Source organism: Ricinus communis, chromosome 9 (genome assembly GCF_019578655.1).
Source record: "Ricinus communis isolate WT05 ecotype wild-type chromosome 9, ASM1957865v1, whole genome shotgun sequence".
NCBI classification, from domain to species: domain Eukaryota; kingdom Viridiplantae; phylum Streptophyta; class Magnoliopsida; order Malpighiales; family Euphorbiaceae; genus Ricinus; species Ricinus communis.
This window is the reverse complement of record NC_063264.1, coordinates 10328298-10338652: the sequence shown is the minus strand read 5'-3', so window position 1 is coordinate 10338652 and position 10355 is coordinate 10328298. Positions and strand designations below refer to the sequence as shown.

The window sequence follows — 10355 nt, the reverse complement described above, 5'->3', positions numbered from 1 at the left end:
TTCACCCTATAATATGGGGTCAAAAAGCTAAAATAAGTTATTTCTTTAACCCTTATGAAAGGAAAACCGATTCTTAAGAACCATTGCACGCTCATATCACGTTGAGATACTGCAGAAGAAAAAATTACAAAATTTAATTTAATTTAGTAATCGATTAATTAACCTGTTGGTTAACCATTTTCTGAAACACGAAAAAATATCATTGGCTTATTAAATTATCTATCGAGCCATGGAAAGGATTCAACAAAAGACATAAACAAATCCACTATCTGTTTTACGTAAAGCAATAAGTAGAGTAGCTCCCGATATAGTAGTAAAAGCAAGATGTATAGGCATATCAACTCATCAAGTTATAAATAGGAGTATTCTCTCTATTGTAATAAGTTACAAATTTTTTAAGTCTCATCTTAAAAAAATATTTCTCTATATAGTAATATTTCTATATGTAACTTTAAAGAATATATATTATGCTATGTTTTATCTTACTTTAATATTGTTTCATCTCATCAATCTTATTTGTATAATATGACAAGATATTCACTTATCTTATCTCTGGTTTCTATCATTCATCAATAAGATTAAGTATTATGTCCAAAGAAAAATTTTAGTATTCAAACCTCCATTAAGTTATAACCTCCTCATAGTAATAAATTTTATTTGGTAAGGAGAAATTATAGAGAAAGTATACTATATATATATATATATATATATATATATAACAACAATATAAATCCTTTCTTTTGATAAGGAGAAATTATAAATTTGATGTTTTAAGTTTTTTAATTTTTTCTACTTTGGTGTTTAGACTATTTTTTTATTAAATTAAGTATTTGAATTTATTAAAAATGTTCAATATAGTGTTTTAAACCGATTTTATAAATTAAAGTGCTTATATGACTTATTTTGAATAGTAAATTGACTTAAATACTCTCCTTTAATATAATATAATATATTCTTTCTTTTCTCTATTTATTTTCAGCATTATTCTTTTTAAAAAAAATGTTATTCTTTGAGAAATTAAAAGAAATAGTAAAAAATTGAAAAAAAAATAAATATTATTTTTCCATTTTTTTGTATTCATCTTAAAAAATTAAAATATATTCTTTTATTTCAAAAAAATAATAGAAAAGAGATAAAATGTTTTAAAAAATAAAAATATTTATTACACACTCTATTTTGTTAAGACAAGATAAAAATAAAAATATTTAGAATTAAAATACTATTTTAGTCGTAATAAAAAGTTATAATGGTATACAAAATCAATAAAATACCATATAAAATATCTTTCAAATTTAGTTTTTTTTTTGCATTAAACTTTCCTCTTTAATTTACTTTATGATTATTATTTTCAAAGTTTTTATTTGTTACTGCTTTTAATAATTTCTAAACATCTTTAAGAATAACTGTTATTAAAATATAAAAATAAGTTTCTAAGTAATTTTAATTAAAATAAAGAAAAGAATAATTACTCTATTTTATGGAATGGATTGAAAATATCACTTCATATTATAAATCATATTGAACTGATAAAATAAAAAAATTAAAATATTTTAAAAGGATAATACAAAATTAATATAAATATTATATTACATAAAATAAATATACTTATCATTCTAATATCAAAAAAATAACTTAAGTAAAAACAAACTAAAAAGTTATTTTCTTTATTAGAGAAAATATAAAAAAATTTATAATTGGTTATGGTGAAAATTTTATATGTCCAATAATATTTTTATTGTCCTGATTGACGGATAAAATGATTTTTTTATGTTAAACATAAATTTTCTTGTTAGACTATCTAATTTTTATTTTTATTTTCATTTACAATCTTATTAAAATTATATTTTCTTTGTCAATAAATTGGCAGGGAATCATTTTATCATTGATTAATATAGAAATGTTAAGCTAAAAATCTTTCACTTTAAATTAAAATTTTGAAATTACTTATAAAATAGAAATGTAATAAAAGAAAAAGGATTTTCTAGGAAGATGAAAATGCAGCTAATTAGGAAGTCTTTTTACCGTTGATGAGGAATATTAAGGGTCCATTTCTCATAAGAGCATCCCAAACGTTTTTTTTCCTCCGTTCTTTTCCTTTCACCCAGCTGACCCACAGTGAATTTTGCGATTCTCTTCTATTCTTCTGTAGATTTAGCTTGATTGTTGTTACTTTCTTGTTTAAGCCGGGGAACTGGGTTTATTCTCAAGCATTTGATAAAAATCTATTGCTTATCGCAGCAGTCGTAGGAAGAAGATAAGAAAACAGTAACTATGGAATTTCTAAATCTAGCATATCGTTTCATATTTCTTAGTTCTTATTCTTCAAATGAATTTGGTGAAGTTTTCGTGTGCGATCAGTTTTCGGATTTCTATTCTACAAATGGGTTTAATGAAGTTCTCGTATGCTCAGTTTTTGAATTTCTATTGGCAAAAAAAAAAATTGTTTATCTTTCCAATTGCTAGCTTCATTTGTTATTCATGAAAAAAAAGAAAACAGGAGAATGCCCTGTTTGGTTGGGATTTTGTGTTGAATTCAATTGAATTCTTGCAAATGATTTATACTAAACAATGATAATGTATTTTTCTAAGAGTTTCAAATATCGAGATTGATGAGCAAATAGGTTCTTCTTCTACCTTTCTTTTTGGTGCTGTATTTGTTTGTGTTAATATTGAAAATATTCAGCTTCTATTTTTGAAAGAAAATTTGCAAGAGTCATGGTCCTCTCTACCATTCTCCCGATCCCTCCTCTCCTTTCTCCGCCGAGATGTCCACTGCTACCGTCACAGCCGTTCCTCGTCGGTCCGTTTTTCTCGGAGTCGACATCGGTACAGGAAGCGCACGCTCTGGTTTATTCGATGAGAACGGGAAACTCTTAGGGACGTCTAGTAGTCCAATTCAAATTTGAAAAGAACGTGATTGTTGAGGTTATGGGTTTATATTTTTTATTTAATTATTCATATAAAATAAATTAAATTTAGCTTCATTTGATAAAAAAATTATAGTTTGTTTTTGTTTTCTAAATTATGGCAGCAATCGTCAACAGATATATGGCATGCAATATGTGCAGCTGTGAAGGCAGCATGCTCAGCTTCAAATGTTTCTGGTCAAGAAGTTACTGCCATTTGTTTTGCTGCTACTTGTTCTCTTGGTTTGTCATATTTATTTTACCTTGTTTGGGTAGTGGAATTCTATTTTAGTGATATGTTCATGTTTGGTAACCTCATAGTTGATAGAATTCAATTCTTTCAATTTAAAAAATAAAAACAAGTATTTTGGAAGTAACGAAATCATGCCAAAAATGACATGATTGTGCAAGAATTGATCTCATTTGTTCTACATTAAATTCCTGAATTGCCTTTTTGGTAGAAATTGTGGCTATGCTGCCTTTTGTGTATTCAATTGCTTTTTTTTTTTGAAAAAAAAAACTTTTTAGTGGCTGTTGATGCTGATGGAGCACTAGTATCAGTTTCATGGAGTGGGGATTCAAGAAGAAATATTATAGTTTGGATGGATCATATAGCTGTTAAACAAGCTGAGAAGATTAATTCTTCTAATTCACCAGTATTACAATACTGTGGTGGCGCCCTTTCTCCTGAAATGTAGCCTCCAAAGGTACTTATTCATGTTGTGTTTGTAAACTCTCGAAATTGCAAGAATTCAATATTACTGAGTTCTCGATTTTAGTCAGTTTTTATTCGGAAAGATCATAGTTGCTAGAATTTGATTCTTTCAACTTAAAAAGAACATGGCATTTTGAAAGAAATGAAATCATAATACTACAGGTGACATGATTTTCTAAGAACGTAATTCAATTGAATTCGTGCAAATGATTTATTCTGAATAATGATCATGTGTTGTTCTAAGATGGCCTTCCTATCCCTATATCAGACCTAATCTACAGTGCATTTATTTCAAAATTTTAAGAATGATAAGTGCTTTGATTGATCTTGAGTTTCAAATATTGGGATTGATGAGAAAATAGGTTCTTCTTCTGCCTTTCTTTTTGGTGTTGTATTTATTTGTGTTAGTATTGAAAATATTGCAGCTTTTATGGGTGAAAGAAAATTTGCAACAGTCATGGTCCATGGTGTTTAACTGGATGTATTTGAGTGATTGGTTGTCATACAAGTAATTATTTTATCTCCAAACGTTCTTAACGTTCATACTCATACATGATTCTCCTAGACCAGTCAAATACTTGCATATTTGATGCTACTGTGCTGATCTCTTTATTTTTCCTTGATATTTAGAGCAACGGGAGATGATACTCGTAGTCTATATACCAGAATATGCAAATGGACATATCTTGGGCATGCACATATGCAACAAATGAATGAAAAGGATTCTCGAGATATGGAAGATTGTGGATGGATGATGACTTTTGGGAAGAGATTGGCTTGGGTGATCTTACAAATGGTCATCATGCTAAGATTGGTATGCTTATACGATAAGGAGTTCTGTGCATTTTATTTTTATGATAGTTTATCATTGACATACTTTGTCTTCCATGTGATGCTGGACTCGTGATAACCAAAATTTAAACTTAAAATAAGAGGAATGTATAGCTGCCTGTGGACTTATTAAGTTTGTTATACCTGTCAGTTCAATATCTAATTTGCCATGATACTATGCTTAAGTTCTAGAAACTCAGTATTCTTGTTAAGACTTTAGTGTGCATCTAATTTTTATAAGGCCTATTCTTATATCAGGAACTGTGAGATGGATTTTAATAGCTTGAGACTTTAAAGAATGTCTGTTCTTCCTTTAATTAATTCAATGAATATCTGTCAGACATTCAATATCAGGAATTATGGGATTTATCCCTAAGTTAAGTTGAAATTTTAGTTCCTTTTTTGGTGGACAATAGGGATTTTCAAATGGATGGGTAGGAGTATGGATAAAGTGGGTTACATTTCTGTATATTGTTGTTGTCATCATTAGAGAATTACTACAGCTCGTGATTTGTACTGCAACCAGTGCCAAGGCTGCTACTAGGAGCAATAATCCCACCTGCTACTATTATTATAACTGTTTTTAATACTAACACATTTAATAGCCACCAATAAACTAGCTGCATGACTACTGTTATCATACCATCTCTGCTATTAACCCTACCGCTGCGTTGAACCAAAACATAACTACTTCTATGTATAATGGCCATCATTGAATCGCACCATCAATTCATGGTTTTTATTAACAAACGATATATTACGTATATTTTACTAGGAATTTGGAAATAACTCAGTTTCATTTTTTTGTTTTCAAACTCTATTTATTTTTTCTAACTCCATTGTTTTCTCAACTTTGCGAATCTAAAGAAACTATTCACTCAAGAATCCTTGGGTAATATACACCTAAATTTATAGATTCAAATGAGAATTATTTTAAAACATGGGAGATGTGGCCGATTCGGTCCGATACAATGTCATTAGGTATGATACCATTGTTTGCTTTTGATATCAATATTATTCATGAAATTGTTATCTAAAATATTTCCATCAATATATAGAATGTATTTTCAAATCCTTATATGTTAAAATCATTTTCCAAGTTATCTCACTTATAGATTCTTATGATTCACTGAACAATAGCAATTAAATACACCCTTCCTCCATGATTTATTCAATTAAATTCAATTTAATCACACAACTCATGCCTAAGGTGATACCGAAAATTATCTTTTATTATTACTCTGTCAGTTCAGTTGCATTAAAATATGTGATTTTATTTTAATTTCTCATATTTCAGGTTCTTTTCTGGAGGAAGCGTTGCTCTTGTTTTCTTGCTAGCGCATGAAACTTGTGCATCTTTATGCTAATTGTTTATTCAATGCCTAAGGTGATACCAAATTTAATTGCATTATAATTTGTTTGACTTTATTTTTATTTTAATTTTATATCGTTTAGCTTTCAACTTCTTTTCTAGAGGGAAGGTCGCTATTATTATTATTTAATTAAATAGAAGACAAAGTTTAGGTTGAGTATTTATTTGTTTATTTATTCTTTAACTGATTTTTATTAGCCATTGTGTTTGAAAATATGTGTATATGCATATATATATATATATATATATATATATATATATATTTAAAATGATAAGTACTATTGGCCATCGTGTTTGAATAAAATGATAGGCTGATTTTGATATTTGTTTGCTAGGTCCTAAATTCCCTTCCAAACTTTGTCTTGACAGTCAATTTTGAAAACTCAATTTTGAAAACTCATATACTAAATTTCTATGACACATGAATGGTTGGTTTTTGGGTATGTTGTTTCGTCGTGTATAAAATGGCACTTTGATTCAACAGTCGGATCTTGAGTTATGGCCATTGTTCTAGGGACTGCCTGCCCATAGAAAATTTTCTAAAATAGAAATAGGGATCTTTCTTGTTTCTTTGAATTGCTTTCTGGTTTGGCAAATTGCAATTACCCCTTAATTCAATGAAAAATATGACAGGCTTTTGATACAAGAAATTATGGGATCTAAGCCCTTAGTTTATGTTGAAAGTGGTGACCGATCAGGCTGGAATCATGTGACTATATCTTTTATTATTGCACTGATTTTGATATCAATTTCATGATACTTTATTTAAAACCTGCCATCAATGCAGAGGAAAGTGTTTTTCAGATACTCTTATGTTAAGACTGATTTCTAGGTTGTGTCACTTATAGATTCTTATGGTTCAACGAATATAGCAATAGAGTACACCTCCCTCGATGATTTATCTGATTATAACACTTTCTTCTTTTATGATGCACATTGATCAAGTTCATTTGTTTTACAATTTGAAACATAGCAATCAACTGTAAAAAAGCAAAGCATGATTTGGTTCTTTTTTAACATATCATTTTAGTTTTGCATTTACCAATATTTTACTCTTCTTCTTGTAATCTGACATTATATAACTTATACAGATGAAGTGTAGCTTTCCCTGGATGAATAAGACGGTTTATGTGTTGATGCAACATTTGGATGAAGAAAAAGATTGGGAATTGGTTAACAATGGATATGCCCCTGCTGTAGCTACATTGTTGCTTATCTGGTTCAACTATTGCACCCAAAATTGTTGATACACGTGCATTCACTGGCATTTACCTGTAGTGCAATTTTTCCTCATTATTTATTTCTCCAGTTTGATATAATGTACAGGTGAAGTCTCAATGTTCACTAGTTATTAATTATTGTGAATATGCTAGAAAAGTCTTTCAATCTTGAATTGTTAGCTTGAATAGTTCATGGAACCTCAAACTGAATTTTGGATAGTTCATACCAGTAAGGTTGGTGTTGAGTTTCAGAATTGGAAGAACTAAGCGGGTTCGGTGTGCAGACAAACTTGTATATTACAACATGTACAAAAATTAAAGAAATATGCACTAAATTCAGTACTGTAAGTCTATGATAGCTTGCTCTGACTACTTTTGAGAATAATACTTTTTTTTTTCAATGTTGTGTGCATGTTCACCAACTTAATGCTTATTTATTCATGATTGGTGCAGGCTGCCCTATTGTACTACCACGAGAAAGTGAGTCTGTGCTATTGGGTTCGTGCTGTTACCACAAAAAAATTTGATAGTCTCAGTGAGGCCATGAGGACCCTGAATGAATGCAGCCGGTCAGGTATGCATGAGCTCTTGCTTTTGAATTTTTAGTTCAATTCATAACTTTTATGACATATAACTAGGTATAAAACAATAAATGATTAGAGGAGAGGTTTTAAGTGAGTGCAAAACATAATGCAACTTTTCTTTTGTGCATTCTGTTTTTGCATTTAATATGAGGATTAAAGTGAAAATATGGCATCGGCAGTGGATATTGTAGAGATGCATGGCCTCTTGCATGAGTAAGTTAGAACATACCAATTTAGTTTTAGTTAATATCTCTTTTTGTTTTTAAATTTAACATCTCAAGTAACTATTTATGTCCTAATTTTCTTTTCTCGCTATATATTCTCTACAATTTTTACTGTTCACCATCCTCTTCCTCTGATTATCGCTTTTTATGTCAATGGTAAAGGCTTTTTTGATTAAATCCAACTCCATAGCTCTTCTAGCTATTCTTTAAGCTTGCTTAAGATACTAACTTCTTGTTGGCTTGAGTTGAGTCTAGTAATTTTGGGCATGTGATATTATGATTGGATTAGAGATTGATGCTTGTAAGATTTGGTCCATGCTTGAAGATTGCAGCTCGAAATACATAAGGATTGGGTTGGCACAAGCGATGTCGAAGGCTGTTTCGAGTTTAAATTGGAGAACTGATGATGAGTTTGAAGCTTTCAACTCCAAGGGTTACATTGTTTGAGAATGATTCTTGGGCTAATTATAACTTCTTAATTTTCTTATTTTGTTACTATCTCCATGATTAGGTTAGTAACTATTCTTTAATTTTATTTAGTTGCATGAAGTGGGTAAGGGCTTTGGGTTACTTTAGATGATGATTATTGATTGTGCTGTGTTTGCTTTTGTGTTTATGGCTTAATTTTTGTATTGTGGCATGAGATGTTAGATTGGTGCTATGCCAAATTATGTGAACTTTAGGTTGGTCCTTCGAAGTGTGAATTTGATTGGAATTTCGGAATTCTGTCCCCTGTGTGATAGTCCACTTGTTTGAGCATTATCTAGAGTTCCACAACTCCAAATGAGGCGAAATCTAAACCTATAAAAACTTTGATCTGTCCTCTAAAACTATTTATTTTGTGGAAGGCCTAATTCTGCTGTTTTGGAAGTAAAATTGAGTATTAGATTTTCATGGTCAATCTGACTTGACAGATTGACGTATCTACAATGTTTTATTTAGTACTCCTTGTTCACTTTTTTAAATGGCACAAGACCAATTAGAAATGAAACTAGACTTAATGTCCTTGTGATGTGGAAAAGATGGTACCAGTAATGCTTCCTAGAATTTTTTAAGACAATTTTGAGTAGAGCCTCAGAAATCTGTCATAGATGACAGTTTGTTGATTATGTGTAAATAGTAGTTTTAGATGATTAATTGCTTGAGAAAATCTTTCTTTTTTTATGCCATGTGATTAGTATGTGATGTATTTGTTGATACATTGCTGGTGGGAGCTTTGGTTTTGCAATTAAAGGTTGATTTTAATATTTGTTTGCTTATGCCCTGAATTCTATACTAAGTTTTTTCTTGACAGTCAAATTTGAAAATTAATATGCCGAATTCTACTATAAATGAATGATTGATTTTTGGGTATGTTGTTTCCTGTCTGTGTAGTTTATGGCTTTAGTCTGTGGTATTTCTACTTGTCATATGGCTGTATCACAGAGCAAGCTGTTCATTTCTGGGGTTTGGGAACCTTTTTGGTCAGGTAACATCTAGAATTTCTAATATCAATGTCTGTCTCTCTGAAAATTATTACAATGCTGGGGCATGCTATCATTTTGGAGTATTGTGAATGTCTGAAATGATTTTTAAGACATGGATGTGCAGACATGCATACATATTATCATACTTTAATAAAAAGTCAGCATTTATCTGTCTACAGCAATATATTGCTGAACTTAATCTCAAGGCCTTTTTTTTTTTGCAATTCCTGCAGCAATGATCCCCGAGTACTGGCTTACAGAGGGTGGGCAGAGTGCTACTGGTGTATTATTAGATTACATCATAGAAAACCATGCTGCTTCTCCCCGCCTTGCAAATTGTGTTCTTTCTCAGAGTAGGATATCAGTTTCCAGCATATACATTTTAACTAAATTATATTTAATGCTTTTTTACGTAGTAATGTGACTTAATTGATCCCATAGTTGTTAAAGGTGCATGAGGCACATGCCCTAACGCCTCAAACACTAAAAGGTGGGAGATGTAGGCACAAGCTTTTTAGTTTAAAGTTTTTTTCCCTTTTCTTTAACTGTTTCCATATTTATACAATCTCCAGCATTAATCTCAATATGCAGGTGAACTTATGAAGATCATGCATACAAAATGAAAATAAACCAACTATAATGAAGAAAGAAAGAAATTCATGTTACTTTAGATCAAAAGAGGGATAAGACGTTGCTGCCAGAATTATTCTACATCACAATACCAGGTTTCTCCTCTATCTCTCTGTCGTCATCTTTCTTTTATATTTTTTTTTTGACTCTACCTTCTCTATTCTTCACTCCAATTTTACCTTTATTTTCTTTAAACCCAAATAGTTCCTCCTTTTCTTGCTTTTCATTTGCTAAACTCTTTCACTGGCTCAATCCATAAAACGATGTCTTTGAACTTTTGATTCTGTCTCTGCTGCCCCTCAGTTCTCTGTCCTTTGGCTCTCATAACCTCTTTTTTTTTTTTCTTTCCTCTTCTCTCTACTTTTTTAGAAACTTCACATCCTACATTTACAAGCAGCAAAATAACT

General features: G+C 30.3%; 1 pseudogene; it reads left to right on the top strand.

Annotated features, from left to right (window-relative positions):
- Positions 1-2271: 2271 nt before the first annotated feature.
- LOC125371176 overlaps positions 2272-10355 on the top strand; it is a 29542-nt pseudogene continuing 21458 nt past the window's right edge.